The following is a 13,010-nucleotide window of genomic DNA, read 5'->3' as shown; positions in this document are numbered from 1 at the left end:
ACAAGTCCTCACCATGCTAAAGTCCTACTCAGATGAGTAAATGCTGTGGGTGGGTAACACTTTTGGAAACTCCAGTCTGTTCTGTGAAGAAAGTCAAACAGCTATTTCACTGGGGGCCACTGTTGAAATAGCCCACTTATTTTTAAAGCTTTTTGCTTCTATCTTCATTGACCATAATGGTAAATATAAAAGGCTCTATGCTTTATTTTTCTCTTTACGTTTTCTGGTTTCAAGGACCAGGACCTCAATCAATTACTTAGAAAGTACAAGTGAAATATAAAACCCAGTGGATCTCTTGAGAGTGAAAGAAAATCACTTTCCTGTGTGAAAGAATAGAATCCTTGAGAAGATAGAAGGGGGGGGGAGGGCTGCTGAAGGAAATCTTAGAGAGAAGAGGGCTCCAGTTAATATATTTCACATCTGTTCTTCACTAAAATGATGACTTTTCTGCCCCCACGAGTCAGCCACACATCAAGCCCATCTCCAAGAAGGGCACTCAGCTTTCACCCAAGGGCCTCTTTCTGCGAGTCCTGCAGAGCTTGGTGTTTACCCTTCACAAACCCATCAAGAGCCACAGCCTCTCTCTGTCTCCCTTTTCATCATGAGGAAAGCCCCATGAGCAAACCACAGCAAGCTCCTGCCCGTGCTGTGGGTCAGTCCTTCCCCTGGTGGCCTGGCCAGCAGCAGCCAGGGTGGCTGTGGCAAGCCTGAGGCTGGGCTCACAAATTTGCCCGCACAGAAGCGCAATGAAGGTAAGAGTAAAGGGCCAGGCTGCAGCACTGGGAAATGTACATGCCACACACACACTTGCCAAGGTGATGTTAAACAACATTCTTCCTCAGTTAGTTAAAACACTGGACTCTTAAAAACACGTGGGTTTTCCCTCCAGGACAGGCATAACTTCAAGCAAAACAGCCCTTTTCCTCCAGAAGTATTTGCAAGCTCAGCTGCTGTTCCAGGGCACGCTGCATGAAGCAGGAGAGCAAGATATGAAAAACAAAAGCTGAAACTCCCTTTGCTAGGGAAGGAGAAATTATTTGGTTTCTAAATTTTCCCTGGCAGGGATTTTTTTCTTTAGGGAAACTTTGAACTGGGCTGTACTTTCCATCCCAACTTTTAATATCCTTTCTGTGGTTTCAGAGATCAAGTCTATTGTCTCCAGAGCCCTGGAACCTGCTTTGAGTTTCACTGAGCAGTGGAAGCAACGGGAGCTCTGCGGCACGGGTCCGGGTGTGGGAGTGAAGAGGGAGTGATTGCCTGTCAGCCTTCTCCATGAGAAACACATCCACACCTTGGAGGGCCCTCAGCAACTGCAGGAGCTGTGCAGATACGTGAACAAGTGGAAGTTTATCATTAAATGCTCTGTTCTGTGGACCTGGTGAGACCTGCCTTTGTGCAGCGTGTCCCGTTGCCTTTTGCTCTCCTTCCCTTGCCTGCAGCGCTCGGCACAGCAGCCGTGAGCCCTTGATCTCTCTGAGGAAGGAGCAGCATCTGCTCTGTTGAGTGCAAAACTGTGTAAAACTGCTTCCTTCTGCCCACCTTTCCCTTAGCAAGGGTGCTCATTTGGATCCTCATCTTTGACCCAGCTGCTGATTTTCGTGAATTTCGGAGGCACTTAATTCTCTTTGAGCCTCGATCCCTCTGTCAGTTTGATAGAAAGCAGGTTCCGAACATACTGGCTGATAGACAGCCAGATGGCACGATCACAGAAATTTCATTCTCTGTGGGAAATGAGGCTAGAAGCACAAGGATGTGGGATGGATTCATAGGATAAGGTTAAAAAGTCAAGACTGTATATTTTTTTCAGTGTTGATAGAGCCTTGGAAATGCTGCTCATGGAATCGTATCCTGTTTCCTCGAACCAGGTAGGTACTACATCCCTCATCCCTAGTGTAGCAGAGTTTTCCTGATTTCTCACTCCAGTGTGTGGCTGCAAAAGATATAAGAATGCTTATTTCATGTGTTTTCTCCCAGGTACTTCATCAGGAAGCACAGCATTTACAGGAACCCAGAAACTTAGGTCTCTACCTAAGGAATACAGAGCTCTCCTCCACAATGAAGGTTTAAAGGTTAAGACAAAGGTGTCAAAAGAGCATTTAGCATTTTTCTCAAGGCACAGATTTTTCTGTATTTGGGATATGATTATCAAATATCATTTGTTCCACCTCATTTAAGCTCCTGCTGTGAATAAGGTCCACCCAGGTGCTTCATGTCTGTTGTAAAGTCTCTGGTGAAGGGAGTTGTTTATTTATTATTATGAATCTCCTGTGCAGCAATAAAAATTGTCTGCTTCAGTTCAGCTAGCAAAACTGGAAGCCTTTTGCTAAATGTTTTAGCAGACAACTGTTTTTTAAATAATATAGTGTGTGTAACATTGCAAAGTCAGCTAAGGAACAGTGACAGAAGAATCCACAGCCACAAAAGCAGAGCAGTCATGTATTTTTAGGGGCCCAGCAGAGCTGCAGCCACGGCGTTTATTTTCCTGTCATGCCTTGATCTTGACACTGCCCACACCAGCAAGTAAAAGCAACTGAGACTTCCCAGGCTGCAGCTTATGAGAGGTATGTAGATTACTCACAAACTGGAGTGAGGAAAGTTTAAGGACAAGTTCTCTTCTCTGCCCCTTTATGGCAGATGTTGGGTCAGGGACTGCCTTTGCTATTTAAACAGTAATGATCCAGCAATACTGAGAAATCAAAGCACTGGAACTGTGACCTGGTGGGGAGCACAGAGCTTTGTACTACAGACTGACTGCTGCTGCCAGATCAATAAATAACACCCAATTAATTATACACAAACAGGCAGTCCTCTGAAATGCCTGGACTTGGGAGTGAGCTGTTTGAGATGTGCCAGCCCTGTTTGTCAAAGTAGGAATTAAGCATACTCAAGCAGAAATTGAAGGGTGACCAAAAGAACAGATCCAAAATGGAGGCATCCAAAATCAGAAACCTCTTTAGATAGTGTTGGCCTGGGAGTTTAGGAATTAGGAATTAGTTTAGGCAAGAAAGGAGCAAGAGATTATCACAAGTCTATACACACAGCTGCAAGAATTAGGATGAGGCTGTTCTGAAGCTGCACCTTGTTGGAGAGAAATCTTTGCAGATTTCAGTGTACTCTACATTGCTGGCCCTACATGTGGGGTCATCCCTGCTGCCTTCTCCAGAAGGTAAAGAGCAGATTATTGCTCCTGACATTTCTACTCAGTTTTGCAACAGTAGTCTCCATACAGTCCCTGCATTGTAGAGGTCCTTCTTGGATCTTGCATCTCCTTTCTACACACACCTGGGCACTGTTTTACTAGAGGTCTAAAGTTCAGCATGTCTACCCCTAAATCATACTGTGGAAATGTTTACTCCTCCTGGAGCTCCTCTCTCTTTTCTCTTGCCTGTACAACTTCCCTAGACACATTCTATGGGATCTCCTACCCTGGAAGAAGTTAGGGATCCCAGTAGGTCACCTTGTACTCCAAGCTGATTCCATGGCCCACAGGGAATGCAAGTCAGGAGCTACACCTGGGAGCAGCCTTTGCTGACAGCAAGCCTCACGGGATGCCCTGACCATTGTGTGCCATCCAGGGACACAGCCATGTTCACACACCAACTGTGCCAAGCTGTGGCCCCTCTCCTGGCATCTTCCAGACTTCTTGTTTGGGTTTTTTTTAATACCTTCCCCATCTGTGGTCCCACTGAGTCATGGGATTTCCTGATCAACTTCCCCCACCATCCCCAGCAGAAGAAAGAGGAAGCCTCATGAAGAGTGCTGGTGACCATGGTGCCTACATCCATTCCCTTTTCCTCTGAACTCTGCCAGCACAGCATCAGGGACAACTGTCCACTGGCTCCTCGGATGCCTTCAGGGTGGGATGCATCCTCCTCTGCTTCCCTATCTGTACATTCCTGACCTTTTGATATTGATCTGCCTTTCTTTTCTCCTTTGCTGTCTCTCATGATCATTTGGCTTTCTCCAGGCCTTTTGAAGAGCATGAGATGAGCTCAGACATTTGCTGATGCCTCAACAGAATACTCGTCTAGCCTGAAACGAGTTAAGGCAACTCCCCTGCTATGGTTAATAACTTTGTGCCTTCACCAGATTGTCTTCTCACCATATGCCCTCTTTTCCAGTTCATTTATAAACAGGTTAAACAGCAGGAGCCCAAGAACAAAACCCCTTCCAGCGTCACTAGAGACCTCCCTCAAATGTGGACGATGGCCATTTACCCTCCTTTTTTAACAGGTTATTCAAGTGAAGGCTTTCTCTGTTGTCCCATGGTACCTTAATTTCTTTCAGACTCCTTACTGACGGACCTTTAAATCTTCAGGAAGATTGCTGGGTTTCTATATAGATGACCTTGTGGTGGTTTTCATTTAACTTGCCAGAGTTTATGATCCTTTCTAATTTCAGTTCTTGGACACAACTTTTATTTTGTGAAGGAAGTCTTCTGCTTCTAATAAATTCCTTTATCCTGCTGTTAACTGTGTCAGCTTTTTTTTTTCCAAAGTCTTTGTCCATACATAGAAGAGGAAAAAATGTATTCCTACACACTATGTTTAAATAGCCACCAGGCAAACTTTTTAGCCTTTAGGCATCCATTTTAGCTTATTTTTAACAAAATTCCTTGTTCTTACATAATTCTATTGCAGTCTGGGCTTTTTTTTTTTTTTTTTTTTTTTTGGTTTTGTTTTGGTTTGGTTTTGTTTTGTTTTGTTCCCTAAGTATGTCGAGCAGGGGCATTTTGAACCATGTTCTACATGTTGCTCTGGGCTAACATAAAAAGTTCCTTCTTCTTTTGTATCCTCTTTCATGCAGAAACAATATTTTCATTTTATGGAGCATCAATCCCCTGTGTGACATTTATCCAATATACAAGTAGGAAATTGATACCTGCTGCTATTGTTGCATTTCTTGCTCTGTCAGCAACTCCCATCTCCCTCAATATGTAATAGATACAGACATTTGATTGAATACTAATATGATATGTCATATTTCTGACTTAGGCCAGAAATGTCAGGCTACATAGGTTTTGAGCTGCTTGTAAACAAAATTAGCATGTTACTTTGATTTGGCACAAAGGTTTCTTTAATATATGTTACCACTTCTCTACTGATTCTGCCTCCTCTGTCTCTATTTTTATGCTTTGTACCCCAATTCTAAAGCATCTGTTCAATTGTCTTCTTCCCATCAAGTTTCTGTTTAAAGTCATCTTATTTGTTAGACCTCTAGCTTTCATTAAAAAAATGCAGATTTTCTTTTTCTTTTGCTATACTATGAGATTTTTCTTGTTTGGTTATTCTTTGTTCTCCCTTTTAAAGTTTCACCAAATTATTGTTATTCAGCAGAGGATAAAGTTTTCCTGACTATCTGCTCTGAATATGTGCCATCCTAAATCCTGTTTTAGCACTTGCCAGCTTCTCCCTTCCTTCAATCTAAAAAAAAAAAACTCCTAATATCTTTATAGGTGCCACCACTGGTTTTATTTTAGTTTACCAGAATCTGACTCATGCATAATGAAAGCTTCCCTTTTTCTAACAAGTTCAAATCCTTTGTCTTCAGCTGGTTCATAGCCAGGCATTGACAGCTTGTCTCTGTTTCTCCCAGTTCAGCTCTGCTCATGGTATTGGAGGCATTTCAGATGAAGCTACTATGGAACTCCTGGCCTCCAAATTGCCATCTGACTGCACCCATTTTGCCCCCAAAACTGTCTCCTTCCTTCTTGAGGCCTTTGCTCCATACGCTGTGTCTGGAGATTTTCTCAAGCCTCCTCCAAAAACCTGCCCAGATTTTCCACATCATCCAGCAAGCACGTATTACATCCAGCAGTCTAATCAGCATGCAGTTCTTTTTGGTATCACAAAACCACATGGATGTATGCCTGACAGAGCACCAGGGGTCATCTACTGCTGTATCTTCCTCAAAACTCACTGCAAAAGTGAATGTGCCCTCAAGATATGAGATCATTTCTGTCCCTCCCCCAGATAAGACTGCCACTCACAGAGCCTTTCCCCACCTCAGCAGCTTGGGATCAGCTTGGAGTTCCCTGTTGAGTGCTGATCCGAAAGAGATTGTCAGTGCATCTGTGTGTTACCCTGAAATCCTGTAGTTCAGGTGTCATGGCCTAAAGGACTGGGATGCTGGGCTAATTGCACTGGATGCACTGGATTGCCTTACCCATGCACAGAAATGATTCACAGTGGTCAGTGGAGCAAACTGAGAATGCCTTGCCCACTCATTCTGTAAAAGCCACTGCTGATTTACATTAGAAGGGGTCTGATGGGTTCTGTACCCAGCTCCAGGCACTGATCCCTGAGGGAGGAGCCATTCGAATGCCTAAACGAAGGGGACAGGCAAAACTCCTCCTCTGGCAGATTTCCTTTTATATCTCCCAGCACCACTAGTCTGGACTTGCTCTGATCCCATGGTGAGTCTTTGGTTTCTCTCTTATTCCTTGTCATTGACATCTAGAGAGAGAGAAGTGGAAGGGATGCTGGAATATACTGCTATATTGCTTTGCCCTCTGGTACATTTTGGATCTTCATTTTTTTAGGACATTCTTACAAATACTTTCATTCAACTGCCCTGGGCAGAGGCATTCCAAAGGAGTCAGAAATGGTGACTTGGAAACTAAGGCTCTTATACTATAATCACTGCTGTGGTTGAATTCCATGAATATGTTTATTCCTTTTGGTTACATTTCTTCTGTATACTGACAGTTGCTCCTTCATTCTGTTTTAGCTTTCAAAGAAAAGATCTACTGCCTGAGAGCTCCACACTCATGGAAGAAAGCAAGACCCAGCAAAATGGGGAGCAACACCACCCAGCAAAGACTGCGAAGCACCATGTGTGTTGTTGCCACTGGAACAGCAGCTTCGTGGGAGGCAGCCTAGAATGGAGCCTAGAATGGAGCCTAGCTTGCCTGGAGGGGAGGGACAAGGACATCTAGACAAGGGAGCACACTCATGAGAGCTCCCATAAAGTCTCTGGGAACCGCTTTCTTCAAAATAGTAGAACACTCTCCCAGACACTCAGCTCCTACGGACTCCCTCATTCCTCCAGCCTAGGGCTCTGCTCACAAGCTGTCATCAGCAAAACTTGTGCAAGCCTGCTGATGCACTGAAGGAATGGAAAGGGGAACCACTGTTTCTTGAGGGGGAGGCTGAGGAAACAGGTGACGACGTGTCGTGGGAGGATGAGCAGTGAGAAATGGAGAAATGAAAAATGGAAAGTTTTCACTAGAGCTGTGACAAATGCAGCTCCTCTAATAGAACTAGACGGCAGAGTGGGCAGAGACAACTTGACAGCCTTTTAGCAGAGGAAGGAGTGACAAATATGTGAAGATACTAAAGTGACCTGTGTCCTGGGAGCCCTGGCTCTCAGGCTCTGGGGGGTCATGCTGAGGTGATTTAAGAAGCTCCTGGTCCAAGGTGCTCACCCATTACCACATGTGGTTGCCCTGTCACTGACTTGTCACAAGTAGTGATGTGCCCACACCATGGGCACCAGACTGATATATTGACATAACTGAGGTGTCTGTGGCTAATTCAGTTCACTGGGAGGTGGACTGTGGTGGCCAAGGCGTCTTCCTCTTGATCCCTATCAGGTTTAGTTGAATAAGTGACCAGCTGAGGTCAGAAACCTCCCAAGCCACCAGAGCGTAACCAGACAAGCACCAAAAGTGGCTAAGAGATCACCAGGAGAGCCTTGACACCAATTTATCCAATTTTCTTGTCTTTACACCTCCTTCTCTCTGCTTTTCACTAACTCCTTTGTTGTCTCCTAGCTTCCAGAAGGATGGAGAAGGTTTTCAGAAGCCCTGTAAGCTTGTCCTTCTGGCACCTCCTTTCCTCTGGGGAGCTGAATGCCAGACTGAGTGGTCCAGGTGGGAAGTGATCCCATGGCATGGTTCAGAGAAGAGCACTGGTAGTTTCATACAGTAGCCATCAGGGTGCAACAAGGGTAAGGAGAAATCCCAGGGAGGCAGCAGCAGGGTAGCCTGAGGAGAGGCAGCCCCAGCCTCAGGCAGCTCCAGCCCTGGCTCCAGGCATCCAGCATCTCCATGGGGATGGAAATGGGCCTATGGCAGGCAGGGCAGAGCTGTGGGGAGCTGGAGACTGGTTCTGCTGTGACATTTTGGGTCAGTTCAGGGTCCTAGTCCCTGGTCATGGTGGGGTAGAGCCCTGGAGGAGTTGAAATGAGGTCCTGGCCCCTGGTCAGAGTTGAGGGAGTCCCAGGAAAGTTGGAGCACAAGCAGGGCTGGTGGTGCCCTTGGGATCCTGACAATGTCATTGGCCAAGTCTGAGACTTTTAATCATCTCTGCTCTGCATATTAAGGAACTGGAGAAAAACCTACTCCAGCAAATGAGTTGCAAAACTAAGCTTAATTCCCTGTAATCAAATTCCTCCTTGTTACCATGGTCATGTTCTCTGAATATCCATGGAGCAAATGACAACTGCAGAGCATAAAAAGATGCCAGCCTTACACCTGGTCCCAGCTTTGGACTGCTTCTGGAAATTTGCTTTTCCTCTGGCTACAGCAATCCCTGCATTGTAAGAGGAGCAGCTAATAAATGGCAAATAGTCCCATGAGAATCACAACTAATGGCTGCTGCTCAGTGAGATAATCACACATTTAATAAAGGGTGAGCTTCTACCTCTGCACTTCCATGGGGAGCATTAATGCATTCTTTTGCCCTCCTTAGCCACTTATTTCCACAAAACTGGTAGGAACTTGATATTTTTCAAACCACTCTTCCTCTAATAATCTTAGCTGAAATTGCCCAGTGGATTCAGAAGTTATTAGGAGTAGCTAGTTGGTTGTACAAATGTTGACAGAGACAGACACAAAGCATTACCGTATTAAGAAAGCACTTGAGTTTATAAAAACACAGATTTTAAAATCACATTAAAATCAGAGAAATGGGTACCATTATGAGGCTTATGTTTCATTTCTGCACAAGTCTGCCTCACTAAGAGCCTGAGAAGGTAAAGAAACTCAGAAGGAAGTGGCCATTGCTTAAACTTCATGGCTTGATGCTATTCTCTGGGAAGGAGTGATGGAAGGGTCAGGATTTGGCATGAGGGCTCACATAAATATTCTTTAGAGACAAAGGGTTTTGCTTTGCAAGTCAAATTCAAGATCTTTCAAAGTTGCAATTATCATGTTTCTCTTCTCCAACATTTTATAAATTAAATCCCCTCTCACTCTGTCCCTTTTCCCCATCTTTTATTTTGAGACTTGAATGTGCAGACGTTGCTACTCTGATTCATGCTGAGTTTCCCAATAGCAAAAAAGCCTTATTGTTTGATGAAAGTATTTGCTTCTCAGGCAAGTTCAAGGTTTAGATATAAACATTTGTGAGTAATTTCTCCTTAGGACTATTTAAAATATAATGAGATCTACATTTTATATTGATTTGAGTTTTGGTTTACTTGTTCATGCATTTTTGAGAAAGAACAGATGCTGCTTGAATGTTTCCTATAAGGCAGATTAAATGTACTCTAGAGAGCACACCTGAGCCAAAGGTCAATCTTCCTCAGCAAACTAGCCAAACAGACTGCTCCATGAGTTCTCAATTTTGGTAATGAAGGCTTATAAAATGAACTGTAAATTATATTTATTTTTATTTAAATTTTACCAACTACTGAAATACAAGTTTGAAAAAATTTGTTTTGTTGTCCTCTGGAGGATAGCAGCTGGTTTTCTACACACAGTATGGTATAATTTGGAAAATTCCAAGTCTTCCAATAAGGTGGTCTGGCAGCTTTCAGTGCAGAGTTACAAGTTGAGTGGTTTTCACTACCAGCCATGCCTACAGTCCTGCCCTTCTAAGAAGTACATTTCTCACAAGACCTAAGATTCTTTCCAATAAAGTCTGAAATGGCACTGCCATATCTGTGGGTCACTGTACTCTTATTGTAAAACACCTCATCTAACTAATCTCATTGCCATTGGCTTTAAAATTACGGTGCTCATGACAAGGACAAGAACTCTCTTTCTTCCTTGGGAGGCTTGGTTGCCTCGGGGAGCTGTGCCAATTATGTTGGTGAAAAATCCTCCCTTCTTAATGGTCCATGCTGGCCCTGAGCAGAGTAGTGAAAACAGATCAGTGAAATAAAAGCTGTGATCTGTCGCTGTGCATGGCCAGGAGGAATTACTGAAAAGCTCCTTGTGTTCCCTCCTCACCCTCTGAATTGGTCTGGGTGTTGCACTTTATTCTGTGTATTTCAAAAGCAGAAGAGAAACCAATGAGTCACAAAGGTTCAAAATGACAAAGCCATCCTAACAAGCAGTGGATGTGTTATTTGTCTGTGATGATCTCTCCTTACAGATTATTCCATAAACTGTATCCTAAATTAAAATTCCAGTGTGCTTATTTTCAGAAAGGGAATGGGCAATTTGAGGGGGGATGAATGGAGAAAGAAAAAGAAATCCTTTTTTTTCAGGAAGAGTTTTATTGCTATTCATCTAAAGACTGAGCAACAGTTAGCTAGTCAGTGTGAGTGGTTTTGTCAAATGGACATGGGGAATTACAAGTCATAGGAAGCCTGGCCGTGTTTCCAGGAGAAAACAGAATATTTATCAACAGTGGTTGGTGAAAATGTCAACTTCCCTCAGCAAAAAAGAAGAATTACATTAATTTAAAAATGTCAAAAGTATTTCAATACATAGCTACATATGCCATGACTGAGACATTTCTTACTGGTGGTGGAAGCAGAATATTTATATTATAAATCATTCTTGATGGTTCTGAGTGATAAATGTCAATAAAAAGTAATCTCGGCTGGCAGGATTCTAAATCTGCTCTGAAAAGCATATTCAGCCTGAAGAAATTGATGGAACCAATATTTTTCATAAGCCCTTGGTTTTGTACTTTTATATACAGTTTTTCAATACAGATCTGTAATATTTTTCCCACGCATTGGAAAATGTGAATTTCTACTGAGATGACTTCCTAACTTTTTCCACCACCACTTCACCCTCACTACATATCTGTCCTGATACTTTACCTTTCTAAAGTTTTGAGTCAAGGAGGTGAAATGTGACCAGACATTCTTTGTGAAATGTCTGGTCAAGCACTTATGGATTACAAAAGCTCATGTTTGGAGCTCTTTTTCTAGTAAAGATTATTAAAAAATGAACACAGTGAGAATAATACTGGAATCTTTGTCAAAATTCTGTTCAGTTTCTGTTTCCCAACTAGTCTGGGAATTAATGTGAATCAAACAAAGAAGCTAATAAACTGATTTTGTTTCAGAAGTAAAAGTTTAATTGTACAGTGTAGAAGTAGATACTCTACTTGCATAAAAGAAGACTTGTGAATGTGCACCTTTTGCTGAACCTTTACTGGGACTTTATTTTCCACTCATTTTCATATCCACATTTCATTTCTTTCCTGACCCTGTGTTTCTCTGCGTGACTAAAACCAATGATATGTGGGCTGTTTGGTTTGAAGGGAAAAAAGGGGAGATCGGGATGGGATGGGATGGGATGGGATGGGATGGGATGGGATGGGATGGGATGGGATGGGATGGGATGGGATGGGATGGGATGGGATGGGATGGGATGGGATGGGATGGGATGGGATGGGATGGGATGGGATGGGATGGGATGGGATGGGATGGGATGGGATGGGATGGGACGGGAGTCCTAGCTCCTGAATATCCACCAGAAAAGCAGCCCAGCAGCTCCACATTTAGCCTTGGCACAGCATCCCATGCACTTGTTACTCCTGAGTTAGTTAGTTTTGTTTTAGTTCTGATTAATTGAAGAGGCCGGAGCTGTACTTCCATCTTCAAAGGACAAGATCCCTCATAGGTGCAACTGGTCTCTCTGCAGACCCTGATGAAAGTAAGGCTACAGGCTGCCCTGCATTCTCCACAAATCCACATAGAGGTAGCCAACTTGTTGGAAACACACCTCTATGGTTTTTAAGATTTTGAATTTGGGGCTTTTCTGGGTGGTGGGTTGTTTTGTACTGGAAAATAAACAGGGCTAAGTGACAGGGTGATGGGAGGTATCTGGGTGCGTTGGAGGATTCCTTCTGCTTTAAGCAGAGAGGAAAAAAAGGCATGCAGAACTTCTGTTTTGATGAACTGACTCTAGGTGGCAACAACACCCTGTGTAGCCTTACTAGAGGCTAGTCAGGCAAAGACTAATGCTGCTTAAAGGGGGGAAAAAATATAGCATTTTCAGTACTGCTTCTAGAAAATTTTACAGCTGATCACACCAGCTGCTCATTGCTAGAAACATTTTCAGATTCTGCCAGTTTTCATTGTAATAGAGGGCTTGGTTTTCAAGACATATTTTGAATAAGAAGCTGCATGTTTCATTTTGTAGCCGTAATACTGCAGGTGTGCAGAGGAAAATTAGCAAATTATTCTCTTTTGGTTATCTTGCTTGGTTGGGCAATCTCAGGCAGCGTATGTATCATCTGACTTGTAATGATGCCTGTAAAAAGTGCACAGATGGATATGTACAACTGCAGTTCTGCAGTTCTGTATTCACTGAGGATATTCCTGAAATGCCACTTCACCACCTCGTCAAGAAAAGAGCCACACAGATACCTATGAAATGCTTGACACATACTCTGCGTAAAACACTGTGTTATCTGCCAAGATATTTGTGATGCCCTGTGTCATTCCATCTTCACTACATTTCCAGCCTCCTGGGCTTTGGAGTAGCTAAGCAAACACTTGAACTATATAAAAATTCTTACAAGTATGATGGCCTGCAGCATTATCACATTTTTCTCCAAAGTCAGCTTAACTCCACTGACCTTGAAATATTTAAATCTGTTATTGATGTGTTCACAGGCAAAGAGAGTAAGCAGAGAAAGCAGAGAAAAAGTTACTAGCTTTGATTATCCCTTGCAGAAAAAACCTATCATTGAAACCACTCTATATACTAATAATGACCATAGAAAATCTTTCAAGTGCAATTACAACGTGCTTGTAGCAGGCCAAAGTGTCTGATGGCACCTACAGGATATGATAAACTTCTTTATTACTCTGTAAAG

Source organism: Serinus canaria, chromosome 2, assembly GCF_022539315.1.
Source record: "Serinus canaria isolate serCan28SL12 chromosome 2, serCan2020, whole genome shotgun sequence".
In the NCBI taxonomy this organism is placed as follows: domain Eukaryota; kingdom Metazoa; phylum Chordata; class Aves; order Passeriformes; family Fringillidae; genus Serinus; species Serinus canaria.
The sequence above is the reverse complement of the archived record's forward strand: the minus strand, read 5'-3'. Positions refer to the sequence as shown.